The sequence below is a fragment of the Heloderma suspectum genome, chromosome 3 (genome assembly GCF_057233095.1).
Source record: "Heloderma suspectum isolate Gila_16-S chromosome 3, 16-S_ref, whole genome shotgun sequence".
In the NCBI taxonomy this organism is placed as follows: Eukaryota; Metazoa; Chordata; class Lepidosauria; order Squamata; family Helodermatidae; genus Heloderma; species Heloderma suspectum.
The window spans coordinates 108,505,022-108,525,599 of NC_139460.1; the positions used below are offsets into that span (position 1 = coordinate 108,505,022).

Sequence of the window (20,578 nt, forward strand, 5' to 3'; positions counted from 1 at the left end):
ACAATACATCTAATCTGAAAGTTTGATTATGGCAATCACTTAACCACATTCTAAGCAGTTTCATTGTAGAATTTTATACCAAATAGACTAATGAAATTATAACTACAGTAATAAAGGTTATAAGGTGATGATGATGATGGATGGGGACATCTGGACACAAGACAAGATCTAAAAAAGCAGCAACATGAAGTGCATATATTTTTAAAAGATACACCTTTTAATCATGAATTTTCAAGCCAATATATATAGGCTTGGCATGTCAGTATCTTAACACTTGAGGATGGTGCACAAAGAACACTGACAATCAAATATTGGAATTCAATTTCTTTTTCTTTCTTATAAAACTGCTTCAAGAGGCTGTTGGATCCATGGGATCTATGGCTTCTCCCTCTCTGCCCACCAGCATGTCCCTGACACATTTCCTCTGTTCCCAAGTTTGGGATTCCAACCCTGGGGGTGGGGCTTGGTAAGAGTGGGGATCCACATTCAGATCTTCTCCAAGGTCAGAGCTCTGTTTGTAGCCCCAGAGGGGGAGATCTCCTGCATCCCATGGCCCCTGGGATACTGTCTAAGGGCCATAGGACTGCTCTCTCCAAGTAATTTTAGAAGTACTGAAATTAGGTGACCCACTGTCTATCCCTCCTATTCCACCCTTTAAGAAAAATTAATCAACCCCCACAAACAGAACCACCTTTCCTGCTTTTTTGTGCTTGGAAGAAAGGGCTTTTATTTTCTAGGGCATCTCTTTGTTGTTGTTCAGTCGTGTCCGACTCTTCGTGACCCCATGGACCATATCATGCCAGGCCTTCCTGTCCTGCACTCTCTCCCGGAGCGTGCTCAAGTTCATATTCATTGCATCGGTGATGCTATCTAGCCATCTCATCCTCTGCCGTCCCCTGCTCCTTTTGCCTTCAGTCTTTCTACACCAGCATTAATCCTGCATTTAAAATGGGGCTTTCTGCTTCCGTTTTAAATGCAGGATCACAACGACTCCCTTTTTCATGTGCTTCCTTTTCCACCTCCCCTTTCCCCCTCCTTCTCCCCCTATCTGAGTCTTCCATTATCTTTCATTAATCTTGCTCCTCTTCTTGCCCCTTTTCCTCTTTTCACAGAGGGACCTCAAACGGAACCCAGCAGGGTAATTTGATAGCTCATTATCTGCAATCTATTTGAAAATGGAACAAAGGGCATTTCGTGCAGGAGATGCCTTGGAGGGTCACGGCGTCATGTAAAGGGCCCGCAAACTTCCGTGAGGGAGCAATCTCAATCACAGGATAAAAGCTCCGTGTGAAGAAAGCCCTAATCTTAGATAAGCCTAGGCTAACTGATAACTCTCAAAGGTGGCTGTATTCACTATTACTCCCCCCACCCCATGCACACACAACTAGCAAATCAGAATGCATAGATATTTGTGTGTAAATTTAATATTTAAAAACAACAACAACATAAGCAAGCCTAACAAAGCCTCTCAGCCCCCAATCACACCCCTGGCTCAGAGGGGAAATTAGATGGGCTCTGAAGCCTACCTAACAGAAACTTCTTTTCAGGAGGACAAAGAAGCAAAAAATGCCTCTGTTGTTCCTCCCACCCTGCTAGCAAGAGCTTGGCACGATGGAAGCCTCCAAGATTGCAGTGTTCCGCCATTTGGGCTCCTCACCAATAGGAGCCCAAATGCAGAGTTAAAAGCCTTCATCACATTTGCACAGGAAGCATGAGATTTCAACCTACTTCTCATCATTTCCATACCAATTCTTCACCACCACCACCCAGCAGAGGAACAAATAGTGCTACTCCATTAAGGGAATATTTTGAGAATTGCTGGTACAGAATATTGTGTTAGAGGGAACCTATAATTCTATAACCCTTTCTCTACACAAAACCCCACTTAACATGTTTTAAGTAGATTTTTCATATTCTTTGAACCTGTATCACACCAGGAAGCAATAACCATATAAAGCTCAACATCTGTAGATGTACACTTACATTAAAATAGAAACACTGTCTCCTGCTGTTATTTCCACTGTAATTCCATTTGTTGCACATATTTAGATTTTTCTTAAATTGTGAGTCCAGTAGCTTTTTGTTTAAACTGAAGCTATTTCCCCCTTGCCAATATGAATTCTCTTACTGTTAGATCTTTCTGTGGCTTTTATATAATACGTTATGTGAAAATGCAGAATTTCATTGTGTACTCTTTACTTCAGGTCATTATCAATGGGTATATTAAAACATGTCCCAGTATAGATCCTTGGGTCATCTTTCTACTCAACTATTCTCACAGCAAGAGTTCACCACGATTGACCCCTGCCTAATCCATTGCTGATTCTCACCAAAGGACATTAATGCTCAATTCCCTCATGTCCCCTTTGGTGAAGAACCCAGTCAGAAGAGTTAGTAAACAAAATCAAGGAAATTATCTATCGGGTTAAACTTCTCTACAGTGTTATTGACCAGTTACAAAATTGAGATTGATTTTAATGTGTCCATCTTTCATCCGTGGGTTTTTATAGAAATCATGACTTAGAAGCAGTTTGGCTCTTTTCTTCTCACACACTTACTTGCAATACCAGTCTTTCAATTTCTTGTGTGCGTTACTCACATTCATGCCTTCTAATAGAACAGAAATTATCTTGTATAGAAACTGTTACCCTAAATGTATAAATGAGAAACATTAGTTCAGCAGTTTCCTTTAAAAGTTATTTTATATTTCCTGTGTGAATGCTACCTGGCTGGCCCTTGCAATTCATTGGTATGTAATCTATGAAACTATTCTAGAATACCTTCCACTTAACATGCAGGAGTTCTTCATTTAAGAAGGTTCAGAAAATTCAAAAAAGAATTTCACTTCTCTACATATACCTACACAGTACAACTGACTTTCTTTCAAAGGCCTTCCCAATAATTTGGCAAGCTCTCAGTTTCTAAGTTTTAAGATTTCAGTTACCATTTCTCAATATCTTGCTTGGCCTATAGCGTAACCACCACTTCACTGTTGCCACCACATGGCAATTCTCTGAATAAACCACATTAAATAATTGGATGACTGGGAAAAGAAGTGAAGTCCTTGTTTCTGACCCAGCATCTTCAGATCCCCTGCCAAGAGATTCAACTACAATTTGCCCCTGCCCCCCAAACATTCAGTAGGCTATTAATTCTTTCCTATTAGTGGTTTATTTTATTACCAAATTTGATCATCATTAGGATGGGGCTGAATATCTAACTATCATATTTCACCTGGAAAATTATGCATCATGAGAAGGCAATACTATAATGCCTCTATAACTCTAACCCCACACTAGTTACTTTCTGCTTCACTGCATAAATTCATTCTGTCTGGAGTATTAACTGGAAGGTTTATCAGATACTGGTAAGAGATAAATCCACAAGCTATTTATGCTCACATGAGCATTTATTTCAATAAGTATTAAGATGCCTCAGTGGACTGAGCTGAATTCTCTCTTCTCAGGCATATTTATCAAGCACCATTACAGTGGTTCTCCACTGATGGAAGCATCAAGTTTGAATGTCTAAGGCATGATATGTACTGCACACAGATGAATTGTTAGATATTTATTGTACTCTACAGCAAGAAATTCTGATAATTCCCTGTTTCACAGCTCAGTGGCAGAGCATTTGCTTTGCACACAGAAGGTTACAGGTTCAATCCCTGGCATCTCCAGACAGAACTGGGAAAAAGACTCCTGTCTAAGCCCCCCAAGAGCTGCTGCCAATCAGTGTAGACCACACTGAGTTAGATGGACCAAAGATCTGATTCAGCATAAAGGCAGCTTCCTATGTTCCTATATGTGGAGCAATACTAGACCCATGGACTAGAGAATAAAAAATATAGAAACCAAATTCAGTTGTGTATTTAAGTGCATTCATTACAAACGTTCCATGTATAAAGTTATTACTGTTTAAAACATACTTACAATTCAGTTATAATAGATTTAACACCAAAGGCAGGATAAAACAAGCACCATGTGTACAACTAAAGAATTTTGGCACGTGCATGCGATATTGCCAATTTCTGCTTCTAGCTGTAGCCCCTCCTACTGCATCAGACACTGCACTGGATGGTCCCCTAATCTTCATAAGTACCTTTGGGGTGCTCATGGGAATATTACAGGTGGAACCAAGCAGTCATGGCGCATACACAGAAGCAACACCCTTCTTATTTGAATTTTGGTTTTGGTTCAGACTGCACCCCAATGAATGCCTACTTGGGAGTAAGTACCATTGACCTCCGTGGGATTTATAGCTGAATAGATTATGTGCACAGAATTGTACTGTCTCTGACATCTGTAGTATTAGAATCTTTGAGAGTTGTCTTTTTAGCAACCTTAAAAAAAAAAAAAAACAATTTGGATAAAAAGCCAGAAGACAGAGAAGTGGATTGTTGCACCTCAGCAGTGGAGCACCTGCTTCGCGTGCAAAAGGTCCCAGGTTCAATCCCTGCCTTTTCCAGGTGGGAAGGCTTTTGTCTGAAACCCCAGAAAGCTACTGCCAATCAACATAAACAATACTGAGCTAGATGGACCAATGGTGTAAAGCAGTTTCCTTTTTCTTACAAAAGCCTACTAGCTTTATTTGGCATAAAATCTATTTGGCATAAAATATTTGATCACCATTATGACATAATAAAAAAGAAAAAGGATGATCTGCATAATGAGTTCTTAAGTATACCTTGCAGTGATACTGGAAACCACAGCTTTCTTCAGAGGTTTGTAGGTATTATGCTAAAGACTTCCATACAAATGTCTAATATGTAACACCAATTAGAAAGGTGTTTAACAGCCCTCATTGTAGGGATAGTTAGAGCACGATCCTATGCATGTTTATACAGAAAGAAGTCCTACAACTCCCAGCATCTCCCATCCAGGGTATGCTGCGAGTTCTAGAACTGTTTTCTGTATGAACATGCATAGGATCATGCCCTTAATTGTGTAATTATATGTTGGAGAATAAAAGGGTCAAGCAAAATGCCTTCATTTAATGGAATGTTTTAGTAAATCCTGTTTTATACAAACATGAACATTAACTTTACAGAGAGGCCCAAATGCACAGAATATTCACAGCAATTTTACCATAAGCTTCTTTAACAAGATTTCCAGAACTGTCTCTTTACAGAAGCAGAATGTGGTCTTACCCAGGCAGATTGGGGCAAGACATTTCTTGGTAGTTGATGATCAGTTCTGCAGTAGGTTTCTGCAGCGATGCAGTTACATATAGTATATTCTGGTTGCATACAGCACAGACTGGAAACAGACTTAGAAATATCTAGTGCATTACTTGAAAATTAACACCCAACATAAGTCTTCAAAGAAATAAAAAAATAAGAACTTCACAGTTGATGGTAACACACACAACACATACTACAGAGGGCATTTTAACTCATTTAAGCAAACTCAAAGAACAAGAAAAGCATTGCAAAAGACTAATTACCAGGCATTAAAAACCAAAACCAGTTTTTACATATAAAGATTAAAGGAAGTCATCTCTCCAATTGCTAAAAAATATATCACAGTAGGTTTCCAACAATATTCATACAGATATTTCTCTAGAGGAAAAGAAAGCAAGCTTAAAATGGCCTTAGGTACTAAATAATATTTATTGCCACCAATGTGGGATGACATTACATTGTGGGAGGACATTACTAATGAGGGAACAATCAAGTGGTAGTAAAAACTTTATAGCATTCCCAAATCAAAACATATATTGTTCATGTCACTTTATTGTGTTGCTGTTTGTCCTTTTCAGTCCTGCTCTCATGTTACCCAGTGTTGTAACCATGTCACTTCTTTTAATTGTCTCCCTTTCCCCTCTCCTTACATCTTACTACTCACGAGTTATCTTCTTCTCCCAGCCCTCTAATGCACAGCTTCAACAGTGCTTACTGCCTTTTAATGTTAAGCATTGAATGAGCAGAGTAAGTACAATGAATGTTTGATAGTGACAAAATTAAAAAACTGCTAGTCCTTGAATATTTTCTCAGCTGCTTACTTGTTATTTTCTTCAAACTTCATCACAACTAAAGATGATGAATCAAAATTATCAGGACTTTTAATGAATATTTGGTTGCTAACATATTTTGTATCTACATGGATGCTGTCAAATCAAATTCCTGAATATGAACCAAAAAGCTGTCCTTGTTTACTAGGGCCAAATTCTGTTGGCATTCAGAACAACTCTACCATGTTGAGAGGCACTGAAGGGATGGAGGATCATAAATATGCAAGCTGCTGTATTAATATGTTCAGTTCACTGAATAATTCATAATAAATTGCTGTGCAGATGCAGGAATATTATTGCTAAAATTTCCACCCAGAGAAGGACCATTTTTTTCATCCCAGGAAACATAATGGAAGATTGGATCGTGCATACATGGATACATAATTCCTACAGAACTACGTATCAGTCTCTGTAGGCATTCTCTTCTCACCCATGAGCTACCAATGGCCTTCAAGTCCCAGTCAATTCTCTGGACTGCATGGGCTGACTCAGCCAAAGATAGGCTGAGGAAAGGGGTCATCATTCGGTGACAGAGCACACGCTCTGCCCATTTAAGGACCCAAATTCAATCCCTGGCATCTCTGGTTAATGGATCTCACATAGCAAGGCCTCTGCAGCTGTCAAAGTATATTGTCCCAGATTGACCAAAAATGTACAACAAATACCATTGTAAACTCCAAATATCAATATGTATAATGAGACTGACTACCTAATCCCTTGTGTACAGCCCCCTTGAATGGAGCTCTCAGCTTGCATGAGGGAGTGGGGTGGGGTAGTAACAATGATAATAATTTAAAAAAAAAAAACACTGTGCAAAGAGAGCACAAATGGCAAGGGATGGGGAGGATGAGGGAGGTGACCAGATAAGCACCAATATATTTTAAACATAGGCACATTAAGCAGAGTTTCAACCATGGTTTGAAGTGGTTTGTAAAGCCTGGCTAAAGGGAATCTAGTTAGCATTAACTGGAGCTACTATAATAACTGCAGCCATAGTAAGGCCAAAAGGAAAGGAAGAGGGAAAATATTTACTGGGGAAGGGACATGCATTCCTGAGGCTGGTTGCAAAGTGCAGACCATCGTTTGCAGAGAGCTAATGTTACATCTGCACCATGTCTAATTCTGCAACATCCCTCATAAAACCTCAGCTCTACATTTAATTAAGGAAACAACTGCCAAGGGAACCATCATGTAAAAAAACAAAAAACAAAACAAAACACCAAACCTGTGTCTAGCAATGCCACATCAGTTAGAAGAAACAAGAAGTAGAAAAAAGCAAACAAATAAATATGTTCTATATTTGGCTTTTCAACCATATTACTCACTTTAAAACCCAAGCAGACCAAATACCATAAGGCCAAATGTCATGAGGGGGATAATAAAGGAAATAAAAGTGTTTTCAAATCTTGAAGAGCACCATTAAGTTGAATGGAAGAAGCTGCTCGAGCAGGAAGAGTGGCCACCTCTTATTCTACTCTATGTCACTTCCCAACAGCACACAACTTCTTCTGTCCTTAAGGCCTTTCTGAATAAACTGCTCAGGAGTTAAACGGTCAAAACTTTCCATGATACCACAGCAGTCAGCCAATGGCTAAGGAGGTATAAAATGCAGTCTGCACTTGCATCAAATGTTGTCTTTCAAGTCCTTTTTCTGGAACATTTGTAAAAGCTCCTTTTTTTCAGCAGCTCTATGAATTCTATGCTTTAATTTGATACCTCATGCTTAATTCTAAGTGCCCTAAAGCATCACCCACATGCTGGGTTGGAGACCGCTGTTGCAATTGCAATATATCACAAATGCCCTATGGCAGAGGTGTTTGCATAATTCAGTGGGCTTGCGAGCTCCCCCTCCCTCTTCTTGTACATTGACACAGATTCACTTGTATGAGCCAAATGGATTAAATGCCCTACAGGACTGTTAGCCAATTGTACCTGGGGAGAAAATTTAACTGCTACCAATACAGCAATCTAGGCTTGAGCATGATAGAACCCCATACACGGAACCAGATCATAGAGCGTCTTTTGTTGTTGTTATTTTGGATCTAAGGCCTGGTCTCCTTCCATCCTCAAATATCCCATCTACAGTCCTGACAATAAAATAAAGACACTCCATTGGTGGTGAGAATTCCAAGATATTAAGAAGTTTTCAACCTGGTTCAAAACATCTACAAAATATCTTAATAAATATGTGAAGCATATTAAGTTATGATAATTTTTTTGTATTGTTTGCCATCAGGTTAAAAATGGTAAACTTTAATCTGCCCAATATTTTTTCATCCCTTCCCGTTTGTAATCCATGTTCCTGTTCAGCCTTCTGACCTTGCTATGACCTCCAGAAAACAGAATGACTCCTCTCCAGATGACATCTATGGAACTTTGCCATGGAAAGCACATTACAGTGTTACTGTATACATTGATCTACTGTATACACTGCCATGAGAGGATATTAGTCGTTCCTCCTCTTTCAAATCCTTCAAAACTGGGAAAGCATAACATGAAGAGAGACAGTATGCTTTTTTTAACGAATTGCTGCTAATGCTGCATGCAACTTTCCAGGGGGAAAACCAAGCAGGGACTTAGCAGATTTTTGTAAGAATAGAATACACATTTTTTGTTAAATTTGTTAAATCAGACACACCAATATAATTAGTTATTCAAATGTAATCAGCAAGTGGGTTTTTTTTTTTAAGAGTGATCTTACATTTGCTTAATGAAATTATAAAAATGTAATCATCTAAAATACATTTCTGTTTCCCCTTATACTTTCAGTATTGCCAAGGCTGTCTGTATTCTGATCACTGCATGTGGCAGAAGTTTACCCCAGGCAGAAGAACTGGCTTTCTGACAATCTTTGACCAATCTAAGCAATTATTTGAGAAGTGCACTTCCTGCAATGCCTCAGAGGATGATGGGGTTCAACTCTTAAGTTGCACGTCGCCTCAGCACTATCCCCTGTAGCATTACAAAGGACCTTGGGGCACACATCTCCAATCTCTCAATACTTCATTGCTGCCTCAAGCAGCTGCATGTGTACAGATCCCAACACACCACGGGTGTGAAATGAAATCGATGTTAAACAGTAGCTACAGCACTAATAGAAAGTCTGGTTGTAACGTAGCATCTTTTTGTATTTTGAAGAGGTAAATAATAACACTGTGGCAAAGAGAGTTGTCCCCCCCACACCGCTTAAAAAAAAAAAAATTAGCAATCACCAAACATAAAGAGGGTTGCAACAATCAAAGGTGCAACAATCAAATATTTTCAAAGCTGAACAAGCATTGGCAGATACTCTTAGGGCTTAGAGAAAAAGAAAAACAGGCTTCATTTAAAACAACCCACAACAGTTGTGGCTGTTTCCTGTGGTATGTCAAGAAGAACTCTTGCACTGTTATTCTGTAGAGGTGGTATCTGAATGTGACACAATGCAGTCTGGTCCAAAAACAAAACCACAGCCAAACCAGCCTATTTTCTACTTATGCTCAACATGGGGAAACATACAAATCATGTGTCAATTAGGGTGCCATTACAAGAACATTTGCTGGCTCCCATTTTGCTTCTCCTTTTTCTTGTTCAGTCACTGTTCTGGAAAACCATTTTAGCTCTAACCACATAGACTTGCAAAACGCACAAAGCCAAAATACCCTAAATCTTAAGTGTTTATTTACATGTAAATCATATTGATTTCAACTGCCTAGCAGCCCAAACCTATAAGCAGGTTTAGTCAGAAGGAAGACTGATTGAGTTCCATGGGACATAATTCCTATTTATACATTTCATTCATGTTGTCATTAAATACTTTCAATGGAAAACTGGAAACCAAATAAATATCAAAACATTCCCTTGTTAGAAGATTCCAGTTTCTAAGTAATAGATGCACACACACACCAATCATGTCTACTGGCTGGAGACATTTTGTCCCCACTGAAGGCAATACACATAGTCTTCTATTTCCAACCCCACTACAGCCCCTTTCCAATAACACGGGCAATGACCAGAAAGGTCTTCCTAATGTCACAGAGGGGTCAGGCAGGAAATCTGTGGATGCAAGTGGCCAAGCTGCTCCTGTAACGGAATGGTATGACAGGAAGAAATGCCTAGAGAAGCAACAGGGACAGTCCTTAAGATAGCAGGGGGACCAAGAAAGGAGATTTAGTATAGGGTCTAGATTAGCCAAATGAGGGCAAGAGCAAGAAGCAGTCTTGCTTATAGTTGCAATCCTAAGTACATTTCCTTAGGATAAACCAGTGATGACAGAACAACTGATTTCTGAGTAAACATACTTTGAACTGTCCCGTGAGAAAGGAACGCAAAGGGAGGGACAGTGGGGTAGAGGTGAGCACAGCCAGGAGCTGCAGAAGATAAAACAATCACCAGTATCCACCTGGACACTAGCACTAATGTAAATTACATCACATTATTGTAAGGGTCCTCTGGCACAAAGCCAATAGTGTTAACTGGCATGATGGGTTTTCCAGGGAATCCTGTCATGCCAGCTAACGCTATTGACATTGCGCTAGAGGTCCCTTAAGATAGTACAATATAATTTTCATTAGTGCTAGTATCCCATTGGATACTGCCCATTATGTGGAGCTCACATATTGGTTTGAAATAATCAGTGGACTCTTCCGTCGTGGGCCTCTATTCTCCTTAATACAGCACACATCACTAGCACCATGTGTATGTGTAGCTGCTCTTGACAGTCACTCACATGATTTATGCAAAAGTAATTGAGGTTAAATTATTTGCCACATAACACTCCTTGCATCTAATTTCAACTTTGCAACCTAGAAACATCTGAAATAAACAAACCCATATGTCATTTAACAGAGGCTGGACAGCTGGGCCTAATTAGGGTCATTTTTAACTTCTTGAAGAAGAATTTCAGCCCACCATCCTTAGGTCTTTAGTCCAGGATAAATATCCTGCTTTTTCTATGACATCAGCAACACAGCTGCTGGCACCTTAGTCTGCCACTGTGGAATTTTGGGGGTGGGGTGGGGCATAGCTTTACCTACACCTGCTCCTTCTTTAAAAGAAGAAAATATGTAAATGTCATTGCTTTGACTTGTCTTGAATACTAAATGCCTGGTTCAGACATAATATTAAACTATACAAGAACAGACAATGGGTGTTTCTACATTAAGCAAAACCCCCGCAATCATCCACGTCCTTTCCGGAGCTTCCTGCTTTTGGTTTCTTTGCGGGATTAGGAAGGGCTTCTTTACATGGCTGCCATGTGGTTTGAACCGAGGGAGTGCCTTTCTCCCTCCCTGGCATGTGTGCAAAGGAGGGTGGGGGGAGTTTTGTTTTCGTAGCTTAACTTCTGCTGTACTGTTTTCTCCCAGACCCCAGGAAACCTCTGACTTACTTCTGAGTAGACATAAAATGTAAGATTACCCTGTAAGCCTGCAACCCTCAGCACACTTCCCTGGGAGTAAGCCCCACTGAACTTAATAGGGTGCTCTGAAACAACAGAGGACGTTGTTTCTGAGCTTGGTGGGGGATCAGATGTGTCTCCCTTCATTACATGGGGGCACTTTACCCCCTTCTCCCTCCAGTTCAGAAATGCAGAGGCAGGAGATGCAATCGGCAGGCGATTCTTGCACTTGCTCCTGTCAAATCTCATCCTGACCATGCCCCCAACAACTGAAAACAAACGCCCACATCAGGCAGACACAGTGGTTTCTCCCGCTACTGGAGAATTTCACAGGCGTTCCTGTTCCATGGGCTGGAAAAAATACCACATTTTTTGTGTTTGGGGAAAATACAGGATAGGCTGGAGGAAATGGCGGGAGACACCCTGGAGGGTAGTGGTGTCATCTAAAGAGCCCACAAACGTTTGTGAGAGAGCCATCTCAACAGCAGGATAAAAGCTCCGTGTGATGAACCCCTAGAGCTCACACACTCCCCCTACCCTCTAATACTTTGCACATAATGGAAGCCTACTTCACTTTTGGTTTTGAATGAACCGCAGTGTCCCATTACTTTGCAACTCAAGAAACTGTGGCTTATTCTCATTGTGGTTTGAGCCTGGTTCCTATGAACTAACCACAGTTAGAATAAAACCACAATTTCCTGACCTAGGATGTGACAGGAAGCTATGGTTTCTTAAAAAATGCAAGTTCACAGCAGCCTTTTCCAACTTTGTGCCCTCCAGATGTTTTGGATCACAACTCCCAGCACTCCTGACCAGTGGTCATGTTAGCTGGGAATGATGGGATTCAAAGTCAAAACATCTGGAGGGCACCAGGTTGGGAAAAACTGATTTACACAAAGAAGGAAGGCAGGGGAGAAAGCATGCATGAGCCAGAGACCTGGTTCACATGTAATGGTGGCAAATCATAGTTAATTAATCCAGTATATGCATGGTGCATGCTGGACATGTTCCATGGCCATTTTAAATATTCAACCCTCATCAGGGGTCACTGTGTGACTGCCAAACCCAAACACTATAGGTTAATTAAGGGTTAAACAACCTACAGTTCACCTACAATTAGTAGTTAGGTTAACTGTGGTTTTTTAACCCACAATTAACCTATACTATCTGGGTTTGGATGGCATGTAGCAACCCCCAATTGGCCCAATTGGGGGGGTGAATATTCAAAAAGGCTATGGAACATGCTCAGCATGTGCCATGACAAATCGTGGGTTAATTAACCCACAATTTGCCATTGCTATATGTGAACAGCCCTACAGGCTCACTGTGGCCTGTTCTTGTAAAGCTAAATCATGGTTTAGCACTGCCTTCCTCTACCTGGGGCCCTCCAGATGTTTTGGATGTCAATTCCCATCAGCTCCAGGCAGCAAGGCCAATGGTCGGGAACATGTGAGTGTTGCCGTCCAAATATCTAAGAATAATTTTGATATTGCCACATCTAACTCATTTTGCAGCATACTATAAACAGGAAATTCTAATGAGTGGCAACTTTTCTATTAACATTAAATGTATATTTTACTTCTATCTAGAAAACTTTCTGCAAAAAGTCAGAAATCTATTGTTTTAAAATGTTTGTACAATCCTCATCTTATTCTAGAAGTGTATCAGTTCAAAGCCCACTCTACCATATTGGTTCCACCCAATAAACAGTTTTTCCAGTTGTGAAACTAGCTCAGATTTCTGAAATATAACTTTCACTATTTTATGAAATCATAAAGACCAAAGCGTCACCTTTTGTTATTTGGCAGAGGTTTCTCTCATTCATATACATAAACTAGCCACAACATGTGGGTTTGGCTGTCTCAGTGGGGCCCCTAGTGGACATCTCTGTTTATCACAGACACTACTATAAATAGTTGATGTGATATTCAACATAACATCAAGGATATTAGAGCTAATGAATGGCACTTAAGAAGTTGACTTTTCCACTAGTAGTTTCTACAGTAAATCTGGTGGGACACAATTTCTGGATTTTATCTAGCCCACTGATTCCTCCCCTGCTCAGAACCACCAATATTTCATTTCACAGAAAGAGAAAGAACTCCTGTGCCAGGTCTGAATATATATGGGAGGACCAAAACACAAACACTAAACCAAACATCTTTTCTGAAAGAAAAAAAAGACCAGCACAATCCTCTAAAAATAGGAACATACTATTAATCAGCATCTGACGTCCTTATTTTAAACTGTTTCACAATACAGGTCATATTGAAAAAGGAGGGGAGATTACAAGTTTATTGGAAGAATCTCTCAAAATATTCTCTTTTTAAAATTGTATTTATATGGAGGGACCAATTAATGTAAAACAGCAGCAAATAAATGAGTATGATATGGCTTAAAAATGAAAGACTTGAGTAAAGATATAGTCAGATGCAAGTGTTTATTTTTCCACAATGTATATACTATGCAAGGTAGCACTTTTGTTGATGTAAGATCTTCAGTGAAATATTTACACATGCTCCAATAATCAAGATGATAATGCACCTTCAAAGCCAGAATACCAGGAAAACACAAACCCACAATTACCTTGTCCACAACAAACAAATGCATCAAAGTCGAAAGAGAAGCAGAGCAATTATTTTTGTACTTTTCACCTTAACTATGAATTATAATTAATTTTAAAAGGGTTTCACATAAGAAATTGCTCTGCAATGATAACATTTTTTTAAAAATCAACACTGTTAAATCTCTAAATAATAGCAGTTGTTTTGGATTAGGGAATATTTCCAACCAACTGAACAATTTCTTGAAACATTCCTTACTATTGAAATATTTCTAATTTTTTAAAAGGTTGTTTTTAAAAAAAATCTCCAAAAAAATCTATCACTGCCTTCCATTGTTTTTAAGAAGTTTAGCAGGGAGAGATCTATGCACCCATAAATCTGTACTTGACCCTAGTACCCCTCTTCCTTCATCGTTTACACACCATGTCACTCCCTGTCCAAAACCCGCTCCTGGGACCTCAGCAATTGAAACACAAAGCAGCAGCTGTTTGGCAACATTTCTAACCCTAAACAGCAAATGCAATGAGATTTCATTTCACTAAATATACAGACCTCCTTCAGTGCTCAGTAAAACAATAGCCACTCTTTGATGGGAGAAATGGTGGGGGGGGGGGATGTACTCAAGCCCAAATGTAGTCATCATTCAACTTTTTAACCCAAGGAGCAAAGCCAAAGGAAACATATGAAATATAACCACTATAGATTGGAAGATTATTGATTATTGTGCAAGTCTGTTGCAATAAAAGCCACAGCATTTCTGGTATATTTGGTATTACCTCTGGTAATCTTTCATCTTTCCTCATACGGTACTGGTTCCCAGAATAGGGGAATGATTCCCATAAGGCCCAGCACATATACTGCAGGTCCAATTTGGGACTGCTACATAAAGTCACAAAGAGGCAGATGCTGTCAGTGGAAGACACCGCTGGGATCGCCCTCCCCACCTCCCCCTTTAACGATTTAGCAAAAAATACAACTTCACAGCAAACCCTGCCAAGCGGGGACCCTGAGAGAGCAGCCACTGCCTTTCTAAAGCATCCCTTTAAACTAGGAATCAATTCCTTCTGTGCAGCCAAACCCATCAGATGGCAAAATGGATGCTTCACAACACCCTCAGTCTCCTCCTCATGGACCAAAGTGGCTGGAAATCAAGCCTGAACTACAGTGAAAGGGGCCTTCTCTGGGCCATGCCTTATCATTTTAACCCCGCTCCCACGCCCCACGGCGTTGCTTTCCCATCTGCCTCCTTTTCCCCCACACTAAAGAGACGGTTCGCTCCAAAGCATCCTCTTGAAGAGCCGGAGACAGGCACCTTCGTCCCCAGACCCCCTGGACGCAAGCAACCTGTCACCCGGCTGCAGCCGCCGCCGCCCTGCAGGGCTTGCCCGCTTCAGCCGCCAGATCTCCACCCTCTCTCCCGCCGCCCTCCACCAGGCAAGCCCGCGCCCGCTCCCCCTCCCTAGCGTAACCTTCAGCTCCCGAGCCCTCCTCCCCAAGGCAGGGCGACGCGGGGGGAGGGGGGCGGCTGCTGCGTCTCTCCCCGTCCTCTCCTCCGCCTTTGGAGCTTACCCCATCTGTTTCCGCTCAGGGAGCTTTTTACCTCGGTCGCTTCGCCTGGCGTTGCCTTAGCTAGGTTCCATGGACCGGGCGGGCTCGCCAGAAACAGGCGCCTCAGCAACCTCCTCTCCTCCCTTTTCGCTCGTGTTGCTACTGCTACAGCGGCAGCTGAGGAAGGAGGGAAACCTTCCCTTCCCCTCTGCGTCCTCGCAGTGGACGTATCTGTCAGGCTGTGTTCGCGCTGCTCCCGTCTCCTCCGCCCGGGTGGCAATAAGCAGCCGCTGTGCGTACCGCTATAATGCGCCCTGCTGCTGTCTGGCGTCTGAGCAGCCCTGGTCGCTTGCTTGCTCGCACGCTCGCGGGCGGGCGGGCGCGCGCGTTGGGCGGGGGGATGGAGGGAGGAGAGAAGAGGGGCGGGGCAGTAAGAAGCTGAGCTGTGCCCGCCTCCAAATTGGAGTTGGGTGGTTAGGGCGCATGCCCGCAGCCCGCGGCAGGAGAGGCGAAAGCGATGCGCCTCGGCGAGAGCCCGGTTCCGCACGCGCCGCTGTCCTCGGCGCGGCGGCGCAATTGCCGGGCGCGCAAGCGAGCAAGCGCGAGGCATTGGGACTGTGAAGGGCGCGGCTCGCTCAGGGTGGCGCTGCTCGCAGGGGAAAGGAGGCGGGGAGGGATTGCGCCTGGTTTTCTGACAGGGCGGGGGCGCTGGTGCTGTGGGAAGGAACTGTCAGGACGCCCGGCGAGGGCAGGGAGAAAGGGGGAAAGAGCCCTGGGGGAAATGGCCATAAAACGGAAACCTAGGGAGGGTCACCGCGCGAGGAGTTCGGCGGCTTGCCCGTTGCAAACTGATCTCGGAGTGATTCTGCGGAACTCCGCGGGGAAGAAACTTTTCGCGAACGCCACGGCCCGTGGAGGCCACAGACTTGCTGCCTTGAGGATCGCCTCAACAAAATGCCACTGTCGCTACTACCGCCGCTACCCGGCAAGGCGCAGCAATTTCATGTCACCTCTAAGGGTTTTCTGGGGCAGGAACAATGCCAAGCATAAGGCATGTGGAACAACCTGAGCGGCGCCCTAGTCAAGAGTTGCTTGTTGACTTCGTCAGCATCGTCGTTGGTATTAGACCACCGGCAACGAACATGGCAGTTTGAAGAAACATTACAAACAGGTTCTTGTTCCACCGTGGTTTTCATCAAACACTGGACACAGGGGAGGCAATAGAAGGCTGGAAGAAGGAAGCAAAAGTAGAGGGAGATGTGAAAAAGTATTTGAAAGGAAGTTGCCACCTTGGAGGCTTTTTGTCACAAGCTAGGATATATATCTAAACACTGGGATGTTCAGTCCCTGTATTTTGGGCATGGGACTGTAACTGACCATATATATCACTGGTCAGCATACATTATACTTTGAAATAATCTGTTGGCTCAGTTCAGAAATTATGTAATTCCATCCTTCATTCCAAAAATATTTTTGCTGTAATACCAAAGTTTATTTTTAAATGTTAGTTTTTGCTAGGGCCTTTAGGGCGCAATCCTATGGCTGCTAGACAGTGGCTAGATGGCCATAGGATTTTTCACTTTGGGGAACTGCCTCCCTGGCCCCTCCCCCACCACATCGTAGGTGGCGGGTTTGTCCCCAGCTCCTCGCTCAGGAGAGCAGCATGGAGTGGGGGAAAGGGGGCATTCCTGGGAGTGAGGAGGGGCGGGTACAGCAGAAGTGCTGGTACAACACTTCCTATGTGCCGTCCACACCCCCTCCCACTGTGAGCTACTCCAGCTAGACAGCCAAAATCAGCCATCTAGCCACAAATGCAGGGTGGCTGGAGCGCAGAGGAGAAGATCTCTTCACTCTGCCCACCCTGCATAGTCTGTTGCCTCCAAGTTCAGAGATGGCCGCCTATCCCCATAGGATTGCGTCCTCTGCTATTTATGGGGAAATTCAGTGCATTGAGCATGAGTCCTGATTAATTATGCCTAATGCACTGAAGGGGCCATAGAATGTTTGGGATTGTCTCCTTCGAGGCTGTAGACAGAGCTACAGAGAGGGAAATCTGATCAGGGATTTCACTCTGCTCCAAACTCAGGAAGGAAGAGGAGGAGGAGGGACTGGGACCTGCAGGGAGGGGAAAGGCCACGCACCTGACAAATCCAGTGGCCTCTCAGGATTTGAGATCCTGAGATTTGAGATCCTGGCCCCACCCCTGTCAGCACATGTCAGCCTGATGAGATCAGAAGCCCAAGCCTTGGTTTCTCCTCCCACCCAGCTGGCAAGAGTCTGACACAGCATAGGATAATCAGAGGCCACAGCTCTCAGAGGCTTCCTTCATTCTGGTATAATTCCATAGGATAGTGCACTTAGGGAGTAATGCTATGGTCACTAGTCAGAGGCTAGATGGCCATAGGATATCTGGTTTTCCAGGAACTGACCTCGGAAACCAAGGTCAACCAACCTCCCTCCACTTCCGTGCTGCCTCACAGGCAGCGCAGAATAGCCCTGTGATCCACGCTCGCAAGAGGAGCACAGAGTGGCCAAAATGGGGCATGCTGGGGGGCATTCTGGGGCGGGCGGAAATGCTGGTACGACTCATCCTATGTGTTGTCTGGCAGCCTCCTCCCCCACTCCACCCTCCCATGGCTAGACAGCTGAAATCAGCTGTCTAGCTGAAAATGCAGGGCAGGAGAAGTGTGGAGGGAACAATACCCTCCATACTTCTCCTGCCCTGCATTGGATAGGCGGTTGCCTCTGATCCACATAGGATTGTGCCCTTAACTATCCAAATACATACACAAGGTTATTTTAGGGCTATTTGGGGTGCTATAGGTATGAACAATTTGCTTTTCTAATATGCAGTGTTATTTTAATCATTTGATTAAATGCCAAAAGATAGATAGATAGATAGATAGATATACACATAGAGAGAGAGAGAGAGAGAGAGAAATAGAAACATCTTAGAGTGAACTTTCCCATTTTTGAATCATAGTATAGGAAGCTTAACTATAGCTTGGTCAGGTGTGATGTCTGAATTAGCACCCTATGGCTCATGAACCATCTGGAGCAATCCAAAACCACAAACCATGATTGGTACTAAAGCTATGGTTTGTTGTGATATCTGAATTGACAAATTATGTAAATGGTCATTACTCCACCACTAGAAGTCACTGCAGCTAAAGTACTGACCAAACAAAATTAAAGCAGGCAAGAAGCTATAAACCATTAAGTTTGCCTCACTGTTATCAAGGAGAAACAACCCAGACTTAGAACCCAAGGACAAACCATGGGTTCTGACGCTGGATTGCCTCTCCCCAAAGGACCCATAGTTCTGGGTTCACACATCAGCAGCAGGCAGGAAGGAATAGGGATGGTGGAGAAATCCGCCACAGACTCCAGTGAGGCTGGATTCTTTGGAATCCGGCCCCCCAGAGTCCATGGCGGAACATACTACCCACCCCACCCCTGAAATCCCCCCGGGACAGAACCTACCTGGCAGCGGTTGGTCTGGGTCACCATCTTTGTTCTGCAGCCATCTGCTGCCAGGCTGCGGAACAAAATGGCGTGCGGCATAGCGGACGCCATTTGCGTCCCTGCTCTTTGCCGTGATAGGCTACGTAAATATTTACGTAGCCAATCACGGCCAACGGCAGGGACGCAAATGGCGTCCCCTACGCCATTTGCGTCCTTGCTTTTTGCTGTGATAGGCTACATAAATATTTACGGAGTCAATCACGGCCAACAGCAGGGACGTAAATGGCATCCCCTACGCCGGACGCCATTTGTGTCTGCAGACCTGCCGCAGCTGGAAGTCCGGCAGTGGCCAGAGCCGGCTAGCAGCTCTGCGGACTCCCTGCGGAGCAGAGCCGGCCGGGGAGGATTCCGGGGGGAGGACCGGATAGCCTCCCCCACCTGCGGACCCCCCACGGACCCCAGGTAAGGGGAACTGTACATCCCTAGGCAGGAGTCAGCACACTTGCTTGCTCCCACTTGTTCATGACTACTTATGCGTAGTGGTGACATGCAAACTGGATCCTAGTTTGGGAACTCAAACCATGGTGGGTTCTAGGGTTTGTATAAACCATGGTTCGTTTTGATGTCTGAATTGAGTCACTGTGTTCTTGATTGATTTCGCAAATTTAGGACTTTAGGCCAAATCTACATGGCAGAAGATGTAGTAGTTTGACTTTCAGGCATTCTTTTATCCTATTATTCAGGCATAACAGAAAAGGGTTAGGAAGGGTAATCAGGCTAAGAGAGTTCAAAGTATGTACACAGAGCGTACTGATACAGAGACTGATAAATTTGACTGTTAGGAACCTATGAGGAGAATAGGGTCCCTAGTCCTTCCAGCACCTGTTTCTGCTATGCTCTTATTGGTGTTCATGCTGTTTGAAAAGGAAACAATTTCAAAGGAGTGGACCATGCAGCTTGACCTTGAATTTAGTGAAGTATGATACTGCTGCAAATGCAATAACAATATATCCAGTTATTAAATTGGGTTACAGCAAATTGCCAGAAGGATTGTGGCTATGTTAGATTTTCTGCACATGTGATAAGTTACAGGTCACTGCTCCATCCTAAACTGCTACCCATAAAGAAAAGAAACCTAAAACACACTTGAAATATGCCAGAAATAATCAAATCTAGCTGTGGCCCTAGGGACCATGACCTTAATTTAAAATCAATCAAAAAGCCTTCTGTTGAAGGCGGCTGGTTGCCCTGTTCACATATCTAATGCTGATGTTCTCACAAGCCTGCCATGGTCAGTTTCATTAAAAAGTTGGTGTGAAAACCTGGTGTGTCACTGTACTGTAAGTCTCTTGAGGAAAGAAGATAATGGCCTCAAGTTTTACAAATGTGGCAGACGTATGTATTATGACAACAACTACTTTGTATTAATTTATGGAGCTCCATAGGTGTGCATTGGCACATTTATCTCACACCTTAAATAATCTATCTTGAGGCATTTATTATTTTACTTTAGAATTCTAATATGCCAAATTACAATAACTTTAAGTTGAGCAAAATCACAACGAATTAAACCCTAAACCACAAGTCCCAGTTTGTGTGATAGAAATAAATT

General features: G+C 43.0%; 1 protein-coding gene across 2 annotated transcripts in view; it reads right to left on the reverse strand.

The window, feature by feature from the left end:
- RAI2 (retinoic acid induced 2) overlaps positions 1 to 15,884 on the reverse strand; it is a 49,232-nt gene extending 33,348 nt beyond the window's left edge. Inside the window, exon 1 of one of the 2 annotated variants that reach the window (XM_084844076.1) lies at positions 15,554 to 15,884. The gene's annotated coding sequence lies outside the window, so the exon portion shown is untranslated. Of the gene's footprint in view, positions 1 to 15,522 lie in introns of both variants that reach the window. The other variant, XM_084844078.1, reaches the window with a different exon arrangement.
- Positions 15,885 to 20,578: the final 4,694 nt, after the last annotated feature.